Source organism: Lethenteron reissneri, chromosome 12 (assembly GCF_015708825.2).
Source record: "Lethenteron reissneri isolate LAM-NWPU_2019-01 chromosome 12, ASM1570882v1, whole genome shotgun sequence".
NCBI classification, from domain to species: Eukaryota; Metazoa; Chordata; class Hyperoartia; order Petromyzontiformes; family Petromyzontidae; genus Lethenteron; species Lethenteron reissneri.
This window is the reverse complement of record NC_083790.1, coordinates 4433351-4451612: the sequence shown is the minus strand read 5'-3', so window position 1 is coordinate 4451612 and position 18262 is coordinate 4433351. Positions and strand designations below refer to the sequence as shown.

The window sequence follows — 18262 nt, the reverse complement described above, 5'->3', positions numbered from 1 at the left end:
CTAGACTCAGCCCTACTTAAACTAGGTTCTCAAATCACCGATGTCTGAATACAACAAAACCCATGATTAAATTTGCTTTTGCGCTTCTTTGTTGGCAGCTGAAAGAATTAAAGTAATTTATTTAACTGTTAATAAAATGGTGTCGTAAAGTTGTGGATAAGAGGTCACTTGAAGAAATCTCAGCAGTAGTTCTGTGGCAGCTGCTTCCGCAGTGCTCTTGAGAGTTCCGGTGTTTTTTGTATTTCATGACATGATGGTGATGGCATTCAGGATGAAATTGGGGAAAGAGACAAAATATATTAATTCACGTTTTTAATAGCAAATATATTGAAAATTTTAGGTATTGTTATTTTCCCCATTAAAAAAATACATAATAGTACTGCAATTCAACGATTTTAAAATACAAATTTGTATGTATTACCATATAAAAGATGTAAACTGTCCAAAACCAAAGAAATCCAAATTAAGACGATCTTCACGTACACATTCACGTACCAATATTCCTTACCCCAACACCTGCAGTATACTTCACAATTGATACTAACCCGAATCCATTTTTATATTTTGATTATGTAAATCATTGTTGCAAGACAAACAAAGTCCAGCACTGTATAAAGTGGCATTTACATTAATTCCGACACACATAAGAATGTGCTAAAGTTATATTCTTAGGTTTTTTCGGTAAAGTCACGTAGGTAAAAAATTAAAAATTAAAATTTATAAAAGTAAAATCAAATAAAAATAAAAGTTATCGTTGCAGCCCAGAGTCGGTGCTGGTAATCCCACATTCCTATGGAAAGTATGGACCGAGATATTCCATTTATCTCCCTAGTGATATGGTAATGAATAGAACATGTCAATAAAGCACTGATAGTATGATGATGATTTTTTTTAAATAGTAAATTATTGCAATAGGTGTTTCTGGTGATAAATCATAACCAGCCACTCCATGCAATATTTTTTCTCTCCAATTTTTTTTGTTGGGAAAGACCTTTTTGTTGGTGTTAACATTTCCCCAGGACATTGCTTATCCGCACGCCACTGCCAGTTCTCGGATTTGAATCAGCTAAACAATCTTTCAACAAATCGATTACAGCTACGATACCATCGGTCGCCTATTATCAGCCGACTTTCGCGGGTTGACTCCCGAGACGAGAGGCGATTTGCGTTTCAAAAAAACTGAACCACGACGGCCACAACGACGAGAAGGCAAATGAACATCTTGATCAGCATCCGCAAGAGCTCCGCGTTATTGCTGTCGATGGAGCGGGTACGCGTGGGCGTGACGATGCGGTCCCACTGCGTGCGTATGGCTTCTGCGGCGCCCGGCCAGCATCCCTGGCCCCACCAGGCGGTACTGGTACGGCGTGCAGGGCCCAAAGAAGACTTTGAGGGCCAGGCGCGGGTCCTGCCGGAACATCGGCAGGAAGCTGGGCTTCACCCCGATCTGCTGGGCGATCTGGTCCATGTAGTCGATGTATTCCACCTGGATGGTGTGGCGTTGGCTGGCGACGTACCTACGGGACGGGAATGTAGCGGCGTCTGCACCTCTGCACAGCGGCTTAACACAATTTCAAGTAAAAAGAAAAATGGAAAAGTGGCAAAGGTGCAGCCCTGCAATTGCTTGTTCGCACCACTGCTGGCAGAAGGGCATCGATTACAGCGCGTTCTTGAGAGCCCATCCTCCAGGCAGTATTTGGCCTACTCTTTCAAGTCAGGTGTCTTGGAAGAGGTGGGAGGACTCACACTCTATCCCACCACATGTGACTGGCGAGTCCGACTCACCGCCGTTCCCATTTATGCTGCTGGGTGAACAGAGGTGGAGGAATTTCATTAACGTGCCCAAATGCTTTCAATTGCCATGCCGGGAGATCAAACGAGCGACCTCGGAATTGCACGTGGACACTAAACCATTTTCCACCACGGCAGCATCACTTGATGCAAATTCTAAAACGTTCGTACGTTGATTAAATTTTTTTTTTGCCATTTTTGGCGAGTTAAATTCGCGTGGAAAGATGTAAACATTTTTATTGTGTGGGACCAATCAAAAAGTGATTTCGGAGCAGGTCATTGAAGTGCACGATTACATCATCTTTATAAAACATATTTGGCCTGGTTCATATCTCGGGAGAAAAATGGATGAAAGTCACTGCTTTGGCGATTTGTCCCATTGCTGCCGATAGACATCGATTTGTTTTCTTCAATAAATGCCAAGAAATTTCGCATTTGTCACAATGTGAAAAGAACCCATTGGGAGATCCCCAAACCTCCAAAAATGCTTCCGCATACAATAATAAATGTAAAGTGACAAATACTTCGAATATATTTTTTTACAAACACATGTTTTATGCATTGTGAAGGTCCTGCATAATGCAGCTTTAAAGCAGTGGTTATTTTGAACTGATAAGAATTGGCGAAAAGCCTTCTTAAAAATGTGTGTGTTGATTACAAAAACCATTGGCAAACTTGCAGAGCCGGAGGTTTAGAGCGATTGAATTGGCCAAACACTGCTGATGATCTTGCCGCGAACAGCCACCAGAACATATTGTGAAGCCTTCAAGGAAAAAAGTCGCTTGACGAGCATTGAACCAGATTGCGTGCCCTCACCTCTTCTCCATTGACTCCTTCCGCGCGCGGATGTCATCCATCATGTCGGCAATGCTTGGCAACTTGACCAGACCTTCGACGCAAGTCATCGTATCAGTGACAGGGTTAGTTTCGTGGGGGGCTCAGAGCTGTTGTAGTTTTGTGGGGGGGGGGGGGGGCAGCCCTCTTGTAAATTAAAATCCTTCCCTTGACCGTTTTAACCACAGCCACCCGTGCACGCCCCATGCCAAAGCTTCCATCGTCATTCACCTTGGTCATTCCACTTTCAGTCTTTAATGTGGTCTACTAATTGTGAAAGCTGAACGATGCGGCATAAAACTGGTAGGTAGCAACGCTATGGCTACGCTTGCCAAATTATATTTAGGATTTATGACAGTGCTATAGTATTGAATTTTAATAATTATAATGCAGTCTACATTTTATTTAATGGAGCCGAAGAGGGGGGTAGCGAAAAGTACGAGGCCCCTAGCCTACAGCCCCTAAAAGGTGGTGATGTTGCAGCCCTTAATGTATCTTATTTTATATTGTATTCATAGAACGCTTTAGCTCAAGGCTCCTTACATAGTTTAGAAATCGGTAACGAGAACAGAGTATTTTAGATGGCAGAGGCGATGCCAGGGCCGATGGAATGAGTCACCACAAGAGGGTGCGTTGGGGTCACGAAAGGCGAGGGGAGGGATGGAAAGGAGTGGATCGGCTAGGGTAATGGGCAATGGAGACGAGGTGAGGCTTTAAGAGAGAAACGAAAGGAGGGTTAAGGAGGGGGACTGCTTCAGCGACAGTGGAAGTTGACTCCGGTGGAGGGGTGCAAGAAGGGAGAAGGACCGAAAAGCGGGACTGGGCACAGGGAGGAGGAGGGATGGAGAGAGAAGATTGTGAACGAAGCCTCGCGGGTGCTCGCTCGCACCACTGGTGGCGGAAGGGCCTCCCCACTGGAGTTGGACTTGAGCGAGCTCCTCTATAGAGGCTATTTGGTCTACGTGTGGCACATTAGGAATGGATCACTCTTTTAATTATGTCCTTGTGCAGCAAGGGAGTAAAGTGTGGTTCTGTGAAAGTCCTGATGTGCTGTGCAGTGCATCAATGCATGTGTGTACAGCAGCATGTGATGACTGAGTCGGGCCTGTAGGTGGCTGGCAGGGTTAATGAATAACCGCACGTGTAAACCAGCCACGTGGTTAATGGCGACTCAGGAAGAATTGCTGCGTGTAACACGTGCTGTTGCATTTTACAGAGTGACGGTGCTGTTCTTCACAAGATTAATATTAACTACAATAAATAAATGTGCTTGCCCTCGATTTGGAGCACCTGCCCACGTCCTTCATTTCGAGCGTGCAACATACGCTGCCATGCCGGCTGTATATCTCGGAAGAAGTTGGAGTCCGCACGCTTCGCCCCACCACTCGCGACCCATCAGGTCGACTGTGACGCGTCCATTTACACTGCTCGGTGGACAGAGGCGGAGTGGGATTTAGGAAACCTGGACCCTTGTTTGCAACTGCCGTGCCAGGAGATGGATTGCTGCTGACCTGCAAGGCACTCGATGGGTTAGCCCCACAATATTTACAGGAGCCGATCCATTTTTATTCTCCAACAGGGTTCCCTGAGGTTTTCATCGCTTTCGAGGTCAAGGCTCACTTCCTGGGGTGATCAGGCTTTTGCCAGTGCAGCACCCAAGCTTTGGAATGCTTTGCCGTTGCTAACGAGACAGAGACAGAGTCGGTAGAGCTATTTAAGTCTGTCTTGGAAACTCACCTCTTTCAACTGGCCTTTACCCCCCACTAGTTCTGGCCATTACCCAGCTGGTTCTGCTTATTTCCTGCTTTCCATACACGGCGCATTGGGGTCTACGGATGAAGTCTGCCTTACAAATATCAATTATTATTATTATTAATCAGAATATTTATACTGGAGTAATCCGATGAGCCAGAAAGCTCTTTTTCCACAGATGTCCAGTTGGGGCAGGTCAGAATGTTACAACAACAAGAAATACAAAAACACAATAGGAGTGCAAAGTATCGGAAAGCTAAACAAATCACTTAAAAAATAAATATACAACTAAAACTAAACTATCAGCTTATTTTTCAGAAGCGATCTGGCCATCACTAATGACAGCTCAACAAAGCTGCACGATCCACACGGCCCCAAAAGCGCCACCCCCCGCCCGCCTGCCCGGCGTTGATCAGACCCCCACCAGCAATCGCACGCAAGCGCGTACGAGGCGGACACTCTCCGCATTCCGTCGACGGAGCGCGCGTTTGTGCTGGGGGGCTGGGGGGCGGGGATTGCTCACCTTTGAAGACGCGAGTAGCCCAGCGGCACTGCATCTCCGAGATGGGCATGATGGCCCCGAGCGGCTGGATGAGGCCTACGATGGCGAGCGTGGGTCTCGCGAGGCGCGGCGGGAAGGCGAACTTGTAGAGCGACACCTGGTTGCCCTTCACGGGCAGCAGGCCTGGCTCCCCGGTGTCGAGGAACGGGTAGCGAAAGGTGTAGCCCGTGGCGAAGATGACCGAGTCGATGTCCTCCCGCGTGCCGTCCTCGAACACGACGCCCGACTCGGTGAAGGACGCCACGTTAGGGCTTCACGGTGAGCGTGCCCGAGAGGATGCGGTTGGGGAGGTCGTCGTTGATCGACGGGTGCTGGCCGTTGTACCTGAAACGTGGAGCCACAATCCCAGATCATCATTAAATTCTGGTTAGTGGGAGGGGGGGGGAAGTTGACTCAGACCAATTTCGTGGAAAAGTAAAAAACTGTGAATAAAATGCCTTCACCATGGGAATGTGGAATTCCCACCACTGGCTCAGGGCCATGGACAAGAGATGAGCCACCACCTCGTTAATGCTCATGCGAGCAGGAAATACCTTTGGCTATTTTTGACGTACGGCAAGTCCTCGCTTAACGCACGGTGTTCACACTACAACGCGTTTTCGCTACAATGCGGTTCTCCCGTTCGAGAACACTTCTCGTACAGCGCGGAACGCGTGCCGTTATAACGAATCCTGTGAGCAGTCAACGACAAACTACTTTCTTCAGCTGCGCTGCTAAGCGGTATGATACGGTACACGGAACGATACAGCAAGGTGGCGCCGTAGCTTAAGTTATTTGCCCCGCCATTTCACTGTGTGGTGTGCGTAGTAGTACATCGTATCTCGCCAAACTTTATCATTACATCGTTTATAGGGGGAAACTGTTTTTGCTCGACGCGTTCGTCGCTTAACGCGACCACTTTTCAGGAACGCACCTCTACCGCGTTGAACGAACACTTGCCGTGCACACAGGGAAATTGCGGTGCAAGGTGGGTGCCTCGCTCGTTAACGCCAGCCACGTGTTTGCGTCTCCCGCACCTGTGCGTGGCCTGCATGCCGTAGTCCCTGTGATTGAAGCGAGCGTTGAGTTGGCGCTCGACAATCCTGTTGGTGAGTTCCGTGGGCAACCATGAGAAGAAAGCAGACATCATCCTCCGAACGTACACGATGTCCAAGGGTTTCCCACCTTCCGCCACGCGGTTGATCACCCAGGCACCTCGTCGCGTGCTCAGAAACACCTGCCACACGAAAGAACGCCACCACAGCCGTCACTGGAATACATTCCTGGCGACGCAGGGGGGCGACCGGCAACGCACGTGTCGCTACGCTGGCATCGAAAGAGGTCTGCGAATAATAATGATGTTGCCGGCGTTCCTGTTGTTGTTTTTCTTCCTCTCTCCTTCCCAGGGTCGTCCTCTTAATCTTAACGGACTGTGGCCTCCTCCTCCTGGCTCCACAGGTCCACTGCCCCCCCCCCCGCCCCCACTATCGATGGCCACTCTCTTAGCTGATACATCGCCCCTCCCGCCCTACACCCTCTGAAAATCCCTCCCCAGGCAACTCCGCCTTGACCCCTCTCTCTCTCCCTCTGCTTTCAGGTCTCTCCTCAAAAACACCTTCCCCTTCAATCTCCACGCCTTCGGATGCCCTTCATTCATTCTCTTCTCTCCTTCCCCTGTTGGCTCCCTCTACAAATGTACAAATCAATTATTTGTACTTAGCGTCATTCGGGCAAATTGCATCTTAGGGGCCGTCCATAAATTACGCGATTTTGGACGATTCCCCCCCCCCCCCTTCGTCACACGATGTCACAAAAAGTGAGACCCCCCTCTCAAATATGACGTCACAAAGCTCTGCCCCCCCCCCCCAAAAAAATGCTTCAAATCGCTTTAATTGTCATTGTAGTGCGTATTTAATGTGGCGCTGCACTCTGATGTTGTAGGAGAAAACATTTATTAAAACGTCTATTTAATTAAGTAGAACGCATTTTGATGTGACGTCACATTTCTGAACCCCCCTCCCCCCCCCTCGTCACACATCATCACAAATGTCTGACCCCCCCCCCCCCAGGTGCGTGACGTCATTTATGGACGGCCCCATACAATTGCTGAGGAACCACAGGCTGCCAAGACGTGAACGCCAACAATTGCACTTCAGTTCTCTGTATGTGAAGATGCTTTCAACCAAATCAGCGAGCGTTTATGCACATAGGGAGGCAACCAGAGTACCTGGAATAAACCCACGCATGTGAGAGGGCAAACACTCTATCCCATGCAGACGCAACAGGTGGAGTTCACATTCTTGTTGTACAGCACTGCCGTCTCTTGGCGAGCCAGGATATGACAGCCCTACTCCGTCAACCCTCGCCTCCGCAGTGGTGGATTGCGGGCGTGCGCCGCCGCCGCCCTGGATAGAATCCGTGCGGTCACCTGGGAGGCGTGACGACTCAGCTCCACAGCGATGTCCTAGGCCAGAGTTACCGACCCCGACCACCATCACCCTCTTGCCTTCGAACGGCTTGTGGTCCTTGTACTCTTTGCTGTGCATGTACCGGCCACCAAACTTCTCGATGCCTTCAAGGGGAAATGTTACAGTCAAAATTGAAAAAAAGAAGAAGAAAAAAAACCTTGTGAAGTCTGTCTCTGGTGAGCCGGAATTCAGAGTGAGCCGGAATTCAGAGTGAGCTGGAATTCTGGGTGAGCTAGAGAGGCTACCGAATTGATTAGACAATTCAAAAAAATTTTGACGTGGCAAAGTGACACTCCCCGAAGACGCTCTCAGCATTGAGAGCGAAACGTCGGACATCAAGATGAACAACACGCTGCACAACCCGATGACGTGTCTCGGAGCGAAAGAGCATGACCCTCTATAACAGTAGGGGGCACTATGCATGCTCTACCAAAGTGAAAATCTTGAAACTCATCGAACAGCCAAAGTCAGGTTTACATTCGTTTTCTTTTCAATATAAGTTGATTTAGTTTGTGTTGGCCACTATCCAATAGTTGTACTCTGAAAGATCACCTTAACCTTGAAGGACTGCCAAGTGCTGCCACTGCAAAGTAATTAAAGTAGCTGGGAGTATTGTTAGCCTCCCACACGCTCAAGCGATAAGCCAAGGAGTGTACCCTGGCAGCACTGCGAGGCAAGGCTGTACACAGAAAGACATGTTTAAGCAGTGGAGAGTCCATTGACAATCGCATCTCTGTAGCAAGGGAGATCTGCGATTGCAAAATGATACCAGCACGGGGGCAAAGGTGCGGATACAGTTGCAGGGGTGCAATTTACCCTGCTCACGCCGCTGACGACGGAAGGGCCTCTGCTAAAGGGAGCTCCAGAGAGGCCTTCTGAATCAGTGGTTCTTAACCTGGGGTGCACGCACTCCCTGCGGGTGCAAGACGCTCTTTCTGGGTGTGTGAGGCATGGCCATATTTTTTTAGAAGGTAAATAAATCGAAACACAAATTAAGCACGGGCAAGTAAGTACAACTACAGTAAAACCTTGGATTGCGAGCATAATTCGTTCCGGAAACGTGTTTGTAAAAAAAGTAATTTAGATTGAAAACGAATTTCCTTACATTTGCGTTAGCGTTCAGTTTGTTATCCTTCCCCCCGCACCTCCGATAAGCAGGGTTGGCTACGCACGCTGCGAAAGGAGGTCAACAAACATGCACACATCGGAAAGCGCCTGACGAACTTGCTGATGAGTTTTTCTGTCGCCGGCGGATGGTGGCTTAAAGGGACGTACCGAGGAAGGAGTCGAGGGGCAGGTGTGGGTCCGTGTGGTGGCCGGTGCACACCATGACGGCATCGAACACTGACGACTCTTCTGCCCCGTCCTCCGTCACCACGGTGACGTCCCACTGGCCTGACGTGTCGAAGTCCTCGCGCCGCTTCAAGCTCTTCACGGCCGTCTGGCGGAGCGTCCGACAGAAGCGCACAAACGCGGCCGATGCTGCGCCCCCCGCGACAACGTTCCCATGCGGACAGCTCACGAGGGCTAGGCCATGATGACTTACTCTGTCGTCCAGAACAGACCGCGCAACGTATAATGACGCAGTGCCTGATCGACAAATGCGAAGGAGACATCGCGGCGATACACTGCGCTGCTCCTGACGCGGTTGTCTGACTTGACCACCTGAATGTGAAATTGTAGTTGTTGCTTCGCAGTCTACATCAGCCGTACGAAAGACGATTAGGCGATGTTTGCTTTGCCGGGATCTCTAACACGCATGCATGCTCTTTGGTTCTTTCAGTAAAGTCACGTAGTTAGACCGAAATAACCAAAGAGTATGGATTCCTGCCGTCACGACAGCTTCAAATCACGCATGCATGCATTGCACATTTTGACGAACGGCAACAGTGCAGCCCTACGATTAAATGCTAACCCACCACTGTTGGCAGAAGGGCCTCCTCTAGAGGATATTTTGGCCTATTGGTACACGCCGGCCAGACATCTTACAAGAGGTGGGAGCATACTCACACGCTACCCCACCACACGCGACCTGCCGGTCAACTCGATGTGGAGTATCCAATTATGGCCGACTACTTGGTGGAAAGAGGAGGGACGGGGGGGGGAGAGGGATTAAAAAATACTTGCCCATTGTTTAAATTACCCCACTAGTCCATCGAATCGAACGCGCCACCTCTGCATCGCAGGTGCAGCGTGCCAACGCCGCCCCCACGTACCTTGTATCGGATGTACTTTTCCAGCTGGTACTGCTGGGCGTACATGCGGAAGTACTCGACGATACGCGAGTTGTGCATGAAGTTGGGGAAGCTGGCCGGGATGGGGAAGTCGCTGTAGCACATCATCTCCTTGGACGTGTTGATGATCACGGAGCGATAGATGCTCGCCTGTCCCTCTGGAACCTGTTCCTGTTGGCGGATTTACCCAACGTAGTCAGTGAGAGAGATCTATTAAACTACTTTTTATTTTACCAGGTAAAGCCCACTGAATTATAAAGGTCTTTTTCAGAAGCGACCTGGCCGCAAATGAAAGCTCAACAAAATGGCTTATCAAGTGGAAATGTATAGAAACCAAATACTTTAAATGCATGTTTTAAATGTGGAGGAAAAAAACAGAGGACCAGAAGAAAAATCTACGCGACCACCACGGGAAGAGAGATCACGTGAACTTCAAAGTTGAGGGAGATAACATCTCGCCACCAAAATGTCCCACTTTATATCCATGACAAAGTAGGGGGAAAACATCACGGATCCTATCAATAATCTAACCAATAACCACCCCAAATCACTCACTAATCGGACGTAATTGCTCATTTTTAAATCCTTTATATTAAGTTCACTTGCGCGCTTGCTTGCTTACGAACGTGCAAATCTTTCAGTCGTTTTTTAACCCACTTCCCGTGATCCAATCGAGCTGACATTTTCCACACAGACTCGTTGTGCGTGACAATTAATGTTCGTGAATTTTTTTTCCAAAATTTTACACTTTTTAGGACAAAAATATTATATTTAATTACCAATTGCTTAATGGTGCCATGCAGTCATCTGACCCATAGGTTGCAGCCATCTCAAGCCAGAGGACGAGAGGACTCTAGCCGCCACGCATATAAAGGATTTATAGTGAAAAACTTTGTTTTTACGGGTTATACTTGTTAATTCTTTAAAATGTCAGACCTATGCTCTCGAATGCGCCGTGTTTATCATTGTGAAAACCCATGCTCGATTATCTGCAGGGGAACAGTACTCGGTACCCATACCTTGAAATTCCAAAGGCCCCCAATGTAGTCATCTCGCTCGAAGCACACGGGCTGCAAGTTCTCGTCCAGGCAGCACTTGATGGCAGTGAGCCCGCTGGCTCCCGCGCCGATGATGCACACGCGCTTGCAGCTCATTGCGTTTCCTTCGCTGTCCTTCCTCCGCGCACCTTCGATTAGCACGGCTGGCTGCGTACGGTGTGAAAGAAGTTCAACACACGTTGTTTGTGTTGCCCAATTTTGGGCAGTATATTGTGCACTGATAAAAAGACATGTCCGCGTGTGGTCTGTGAAAAAGGCACGCGGCAAGGTGCGGCCTGTCCATTTGCGATGCATGTGTAGTGCAGTACAACCATGCGGAGATGAGGAATCCTATAAGGGCTGGCAGCCATTTATTAATACACGCTCTCACACTGCATCCTACACTCACATCAGTGTAGGTGCACTCTATTCTCTGTCCTTCATTTGGATCTGGGATAACTATATACGTCGGGATCTCTTCGGCTGCCCCTAGGCTCTCTCACCTGTCTGCCCGGGGCGGGGGATCAGCCAACACCGCCCCGCAACGAGGAGAGAGACCTCTTCCAGCCAATCCTTACCCTGGCTCCCCACGACGACCACGTGTCCCTCACGTGGTCTCCTTTAAGAACCCTCTCGGTAACTCCTCCCTCTTAGCTCGGCCCCGCCCACTTTCTGTAAAGTGCTTTCCAAACGTCCCCCTACGTGGCCCGTGGCGTTACGTCATCCTTGGCCTCGCATAGCTCTCCATCCACTCGGGCTTCCTTACGCTCATCCATCATTGGCTACTCACAGTATATCCTCTACACACGTGTTGTGCAGTAGAACCACGCGGAGACGAGGACTACTATAATGGATGTTGCCGTTTTTAAAATCACTGTCACACTCAACATCCTATACTCACACCAGTGTAGGTGCACTCTATCTTGGTCCTTAACCCCGGACACAGAGTATTATTTGGGTCTTACCCTCGGCTATCCCTTTGGGCTCTCTCACTCGTCTGCCCGGAGCGGGGGTTCAGCCAACACCGCTCCGTGACGAGGAAGGAGAGACCTTCTTCCAGCCGACCCTTACTGAATACGACGGGACCTACCCTCGGCTATCCCCTTGGCCGCTCCCACTCGTCTGCCGGGAGCGGGGGTTCAGTCAACACCGCTCCACGACGAGGAGAGAGAGACCCTTTGCAGCCGATCCTTACCCTGGCCCCCCACGACGACCCCGCCTTCTTCACGGGTTCTCCCTTAAATTTCGATTTAAAGCTTTTGTGACTGCAGGGATTCATCTTCTTGGTTCTTTTGGTAAAGTCGTGAGAATTGTATTACATTATGCTTAATTTTTATAATTTTATTATTTCCCTTCTACGTGACTTTACTGAAAGAACCAAGAAGAGGGTTCCCCCTTAAGGACCCCTTTGGCGGCTCCTCCCCCCAGATCGGCCCCGCCCCTGTTCCCGAAGGTGCTCTCTGAAGCCCCTTACGTAACCCGTCACGTTGCGTCATCCTTGGCTCTCAACCCGCTCGCACCTCCTTCTGTTCGCCCTCTCATTGGTTACTCACAATACTCCTCGACACATGGATAGCAATTCTAGCGTTCCAACTAACGTTACACTTTATGCATTTTTTAACAGCATTTTGTTTCATTCTACATTTTTTGATTTTACCTATGTTTGTTTAATTTCAAGAGCGGTAACTTGAATAATGTACTTCTTCTTTCGTATGGTTGATATAGATGCAGAACAACAACAACTATAATTTGACATGCAGGTGGTCAAGCCCAGAACACAGCGTCAGGAGTGCATCGCTGTGATGTCTCCTTCGTATTTGTGGATCGGTAATTGCATCGTTGTACGCTGTGTGGCCTGTTCTGGATGACCACAGTCGCACACTACTGGAGAGTTTTTAATTTGCCATTTGTGCATCGGTTATCCGCATCTGCTGCCGTGATTTGTGCAGTGGATGCGGTTTAGGGTGTGGGCCATGAGCTGCGTGGAATATCAAACCCAGGGATCATCTGCCTTGGGCATTTCACAACAAGGTGTTTGCGAGTTCTTTTGAACACCCTTCAGTTCTCCAAGATGCATCGGGTGTTCAACTCGCATTGTTGAATAATGCACTTTGTAGTAAGTACTGTACACAGTTTTTTTTTGGCAGCAGTCAGCAAATGCACTCTTATCTGGAAGTGCTGTGTGTCATAAACAGACTGCGCTCCGAGGACAAATGGCCCACCGTGCCACGTTAACTGGGTTCCTATCAGAGTATTATAAACAAAGAATCCTGCCTTATCTTTTAGTGACTTGTCGATCAAAGTCCACAGTCATTGCAGCACCGTACTGTGCCGGTAAGGCAGCTCACAGCTCACACACACACATATCATTAAACAAACAACATCGTATAGTTGTATCACGTCAAGACATTGACGTGAATTCCCCTGAGATTGACCACGTTCTCGCGTTCCTTAAACAAACTTAACATCACTTGTGGTTGGTTCGTGACCATCATCATTGTTATTCTTAAGCTTCACATCTTTTTCGTTGCAAAAAATTACACCACCATGTGCCACTATCACGATTTCATCACGGGATATTGATTTAATGTAACTTTCATTCACATGACGAAGCAGGTACAATCAATGGCCGTGCATTATGGAGGTCCTGTCTGGATAATGCCGTGACAGAAGAATAAAAACGTTAATCATCAACCACTAGATACATGGTAACATCTTTATGGACTAATAACATTGGCTAAGACCGTCTGCATTTTATACCAAACACAAATTAATGGTATAGTACCGTATCTACAACTGTCATCATTATAATACTTGTTTTGAAGCGACATTTAATGAACAGGCGAATTTTATATTCGTGTTTATGGCAGTGTTATTGACGAATTTGTTGAATTCTTGTTACGGTATTTGTAGTATGCATCACCACCTACCAACGCAATCACTCACCTACCAAATGTAGCATTCAAGAAAATTATTGCATCCCTAGAAAATTACTGCAACACAATCTTCGCGCAAGACGGACAGATACATGCCCATGTCACCCTCCATTATCACCGTTGTATTAACACTTAATTTCGATTTCTATTTCCGGGAAATATTGTTACCATCTTACCTCCAACACATTTGCATATAATGGCGCAGTACTCATGTATTGCGTTTAACATCAATGCATTGGCACCATGAATGCCACTTTATAATGAAATTGACCCTATTATTCGAGCACTTCGCATTAACTGCACACATCCACGTGCCAAGTCAATGCGCATGAACGCATGGCCCTAGATGAACGACTTTTTGCGTAATCTTGTAACAACACCGAGTTCTTTGCGTGGGAGCAAAACGCACTTGATGCAACCTTGTGCCATACACGCGTGAACTGGAATGCTGTGTACAGGTACAATCACTTTTTTTTAAAACTCATCCGCTGCCACTGGCGTATCATCCCCAATGCACATAAGTTATATTGTCGCGTTTTCCAGCAGCAATGTATTCACGAGCTAAACGGCCAATGCCGAGGTCTGCCGATGGCCTAAGACGAGAGGGCTTCAGCAGAGAGACGACAGCTGTTCGTGCAGGAGTTTTGCAATAATTCCTCGTCTATTGACTGGTTTGCTTAGCCACAATCTCACGAATGTAGCTTTGTCTTTAATGCGTCAGTGTGTGTCTCTGTGTATCTCTCTGAGTGTCTCTGTGTATCTCTACGAGTCTCTGTGTATCTCTACGAGTCTCTGTGTATCTCTACGAGTCTCTGTGTATCTCTATGAGTGTCTGTGTATCTCTGAGTCTCTGTGTATCTCTAGGAGTGTCTGTGTATCTCTGAGTCTCTGTGTATCTCTGAGTGTCTGTGTATCTGAGTCTCTGTGTCTCTCTGAGTCTCTGTGCATCTCTCTGAGTCTCTGTGTATATTTGAGTCTCTGTGTATCTCTACGAGTCTCTGTGTATCTCTACGAGTCTCTGTGTATCTCTATGAATGTCTGTGTATCTCTGAGTCTCTATGTATCTCTGAGTGTCTGTGTATCTGAGTCTCTGTGTATCTCTGAGTCTCTGTGTATCTCTGTGAGTCTCTGTGTATCTCTACGTGTCTCTGTGTATCTCTGAGTCTCTGTGTATCTCTGAGTGTCTCTGTGTATCTCTACGAGTCTCTGTGTATCTCTACAAGTCTCTGTGTATCTCTACGAGTCTCTGTGTATCTCTATGAGTGTCTGTGTATCTCTGAGTCTCTGTGTATCTCTAGGAGTGTCTGTGTATCTCTGAGTCTCTGTGTATCTCTGAATGTCTCTGTGTATCTCTGAGTCTCTGTGTATCTCTACGTGTCTCTGTGTATCTCTGAGTCTCTGTGTATCTTTCAGTGTCTCTGTGTATCTCTGAGTCTCTGTGTAGCTCTACGAGTCTCCGTGTATCTCTATGCGAGTCTCTCCGTTATGACTACACCTGGGATCCCCAGGTGTGGGTTGCGTGTTCACAACCGCACGACCTCTCACTCTCCACCTGGGCAGCACGAAGAGCATCGCCTGCGTGTTTGACAGAGCGCCGGCCAACCCACTCGGCACATTTCCTCGCGTGCGACGCGGTCACCTTCGACACGTTACCTACCCGATCCAGTCCGCCGGGTTCCGCGTCCGAGCACCACCGCCCCCACGCCCGCCCCGACGAGGTTTTGCGATGATTTGTGGTTCAAAGGGGGATTCCGATGCTCGTCGAGTCGCGGACGTTGATCATGGAACGAAGCGGACACTTTAAGCTCGGCATTGGTCTAAAGGGGCGTGTGACGAGGGATGACGTAGGCAACCCATTGTTTCGCAACAACAACGACGACGAAAGGAAATAAACAAAAAGGTGCGCGTTTGAATGCGTAATAGAGAGGGGTGCCCGTGCTGCGTTCACTCTTCTTCTTATCGAGTTGCTTCCCGATGTGTTTGTCGCTTTTGAGCTCTGGCCAGTTCATACCAATGATTAACACGGGTGGGTGGGTGTGCAGACACGTGCGGTGAACACGTGAACAGAAATAGTGCTTGATGTGCAGACACAGCACACACATAGGGATTTGGCCACACGTACTGCTGCCGATGTTATACGAGATTGCATTCTCAAGTTATTGTGCCTTATGACCAACTTGTCAGATCCGGGAAGCTGTGAGCACGTTTGGGATTGTGTAGAGCTTGGATGGGTGACCGCCTTGCAGAATCAGAATGTTTATTCATACTGGAGGAATCCGAGGAGCTGTAAAGGGGCCGTCCATAAATGACGTCACGTGATTTTGGACGATGTTTTACCCCCCCCCCTTCGTCACGCGGCGTCACAAAAAGCCAGACCCCCCTCAAATATGACGTCACAAAGCATTTATTAAAAAGTCTATTTAATTAAGTAGAACGTGTTGTCTATATTTATTTAAATTTGCGCATTTTGATGTGACGTCACACTTCTCAAACCCCCCCCCCTTGTCACACATCGTCACAAATGTCTGACCCCCCCCCCCTAGGTGCGTGACGTCATTTATGGACGGTCCCAAAGCTCTTTTTCCACAGATGTATAGTAGGGGCAGGTCAGCTAGTTAAAACAACAACACAAAATGCAACAAAAACTATAGGAGTGTCAATGTATTGAAAAGGTAAGAAAAGCACTAAAAATTAATAAACTCAACTATTTCTCACCAGAGCTATTAGTTCTTTTTCAGAAGCGACCTGGCCACAAATGATATCTCAACGAGGTAGCTTATAATGGAGAAATGTATAGCAGCCTGGTAAGAATTAATAAAAAAAAAGTGTCCTAAATTAGAATAGAAATAGTTACAACAACGCCGCGGTGGCTCGGAGATGTTAACTACCTCGACTGGTATACAGGAGGTCGTGGTTTCGATCCCGACCATGACGCCTGCTATGCATGTGGAGTTATCAGCGTCTCTCTCTCCGTGGGTCGCGCGGATTTTTCTCCGGGTCCTCCGGTTTTCCCCTCCACATTTAGAATCAACATCACCATGCGGTAGAGGACTTGGCTTGCTGTGCATGTATACATGATGATAGGCCACTTCATTGGGCTATCATTTGTGATTAGCCAGGTCGCTCCTGAAAAAGAGCTACATTAGTTCAGTAGGCCTTACGTAGTAAAATAAAAAAAAATAGTTTAGTTTATCGAGTAGCAAACATTGAATATTCATTTAAATGAACATTGTTAACATTAACGACAAATTTATATATTTACGCGGTCTAACACACAGAAAAACCTGCATTATGGAGAACATTTTCTTTGAAACATGGTAGGACCAATACCTCTGCCGTTGCTGATCATTGTTTTAACTCACAGTAACATAGCCACTTCCGTGCCCTCGTCTAGGAGACCGCTCTCCGATCTTACAGTTACATGCTAATTTCTCACATTAACATCACTAGCCCCGGCCACTTCTTTATCGCCCTTGAGCTACACCCATTTCAAACCTTTTAAAACAGTCTGCCTCAGCAGCAGATCATGCTTTCACACCTGACGACAGACGCTTGTGTTGCGCCCGAAACGTCGTGATTTATTTTATTTTTCATTCTAGATTTGAAGTTTTCGTGACTGCAAGGATCCATACTCTTTGTTTCTTTCGGTAAAGTCACGTAGGTAAAAAAAAGTAAATTAAATCACGACGTTTCGATTGCAACACAAGCAATCATCATCAGGTGTGAAAATCACTTTAGTAAAACATTTCTAGCTGTGATTTTCACACCTGATGATGATTGCTTGTGTTGCAATCGAAACGTCGTGATTGAATGAAATAGTATTTATTATTTATTTTTTCTTTCTGCTTTTTATTGCTTATTTATTTACCTACGTGGCTTTACCGAAAGAACCAAAGAGTATAAATATTTTTTGATTATTTCGGTAAAGTCCGGTCGATAGAAAAAAACTAATAATATAAATAAAGTAAATAAACATATCACGACGTTTCGATCGCAACACAAGCGGTCATCATCAGGCAAAGGAGTCAGTCTCCAAAGGCAAACAGTTTATAAAGATTTGGGGATGTCCTAATCAAAAAGAGACCAGATGGCTCAATGAGCCATTCTGTCTACAGGAAAGTAACCCATACTGACGCCTAACTAAAACCTGATTCCCACCACCATCCATCCAAGAAGAATTCCCTCATCAAAACGCTACACCATAGAGCTCAATGTATCTCCGACCATGAACACCTAACCAGTGAACTCAAACACGTACACCAAGCACTCAAGGCGAATGGATATTCTGACTACAAAATCCGGAAAGCCATCACCCCAACCTTGAGGAAGGAGCCATCTGAGGATCCAATCAAAACCATCACCCTGACATACATAGCAGGGGTAACCAAAAAGATTTCCAAAATCATGAACAAACACAAGATCCAGGTCCGATTTAACACAGTACATCAAATTTGTGATCTGATCCCATCTGTGAAGGACAAGATTCCTGACGTGCAATATCCCGGCGTCAACAAACTAAGCTGTGTCTGCGGCAACAGTTACATTGGGGAAACTAAGCGACACGTCTTGGACCGTCTTCGTGAACATAAGGCAGATTTGAAACACGGTTGGACCAATACTTCTGCCGTGGCTGACCATTATTTTAATGCATCTGGCTCACACGAAATTG

At 47.4% G+C, this 18262-nt stretch overlaps 1 pseudogene; it reads right to left on the bottom strand.

Moving 5' to 3' along the window:
- Positions 1-295: 295 nt before the first annotated feature.
- LOC133341776 (flavin-containing monooxygenase 5-like) lies at positions 296-15570 on the bottom strand (annotated as a pseudogene).
- Positions 15571-18262: the final 2692 nt, after the last annotated feature.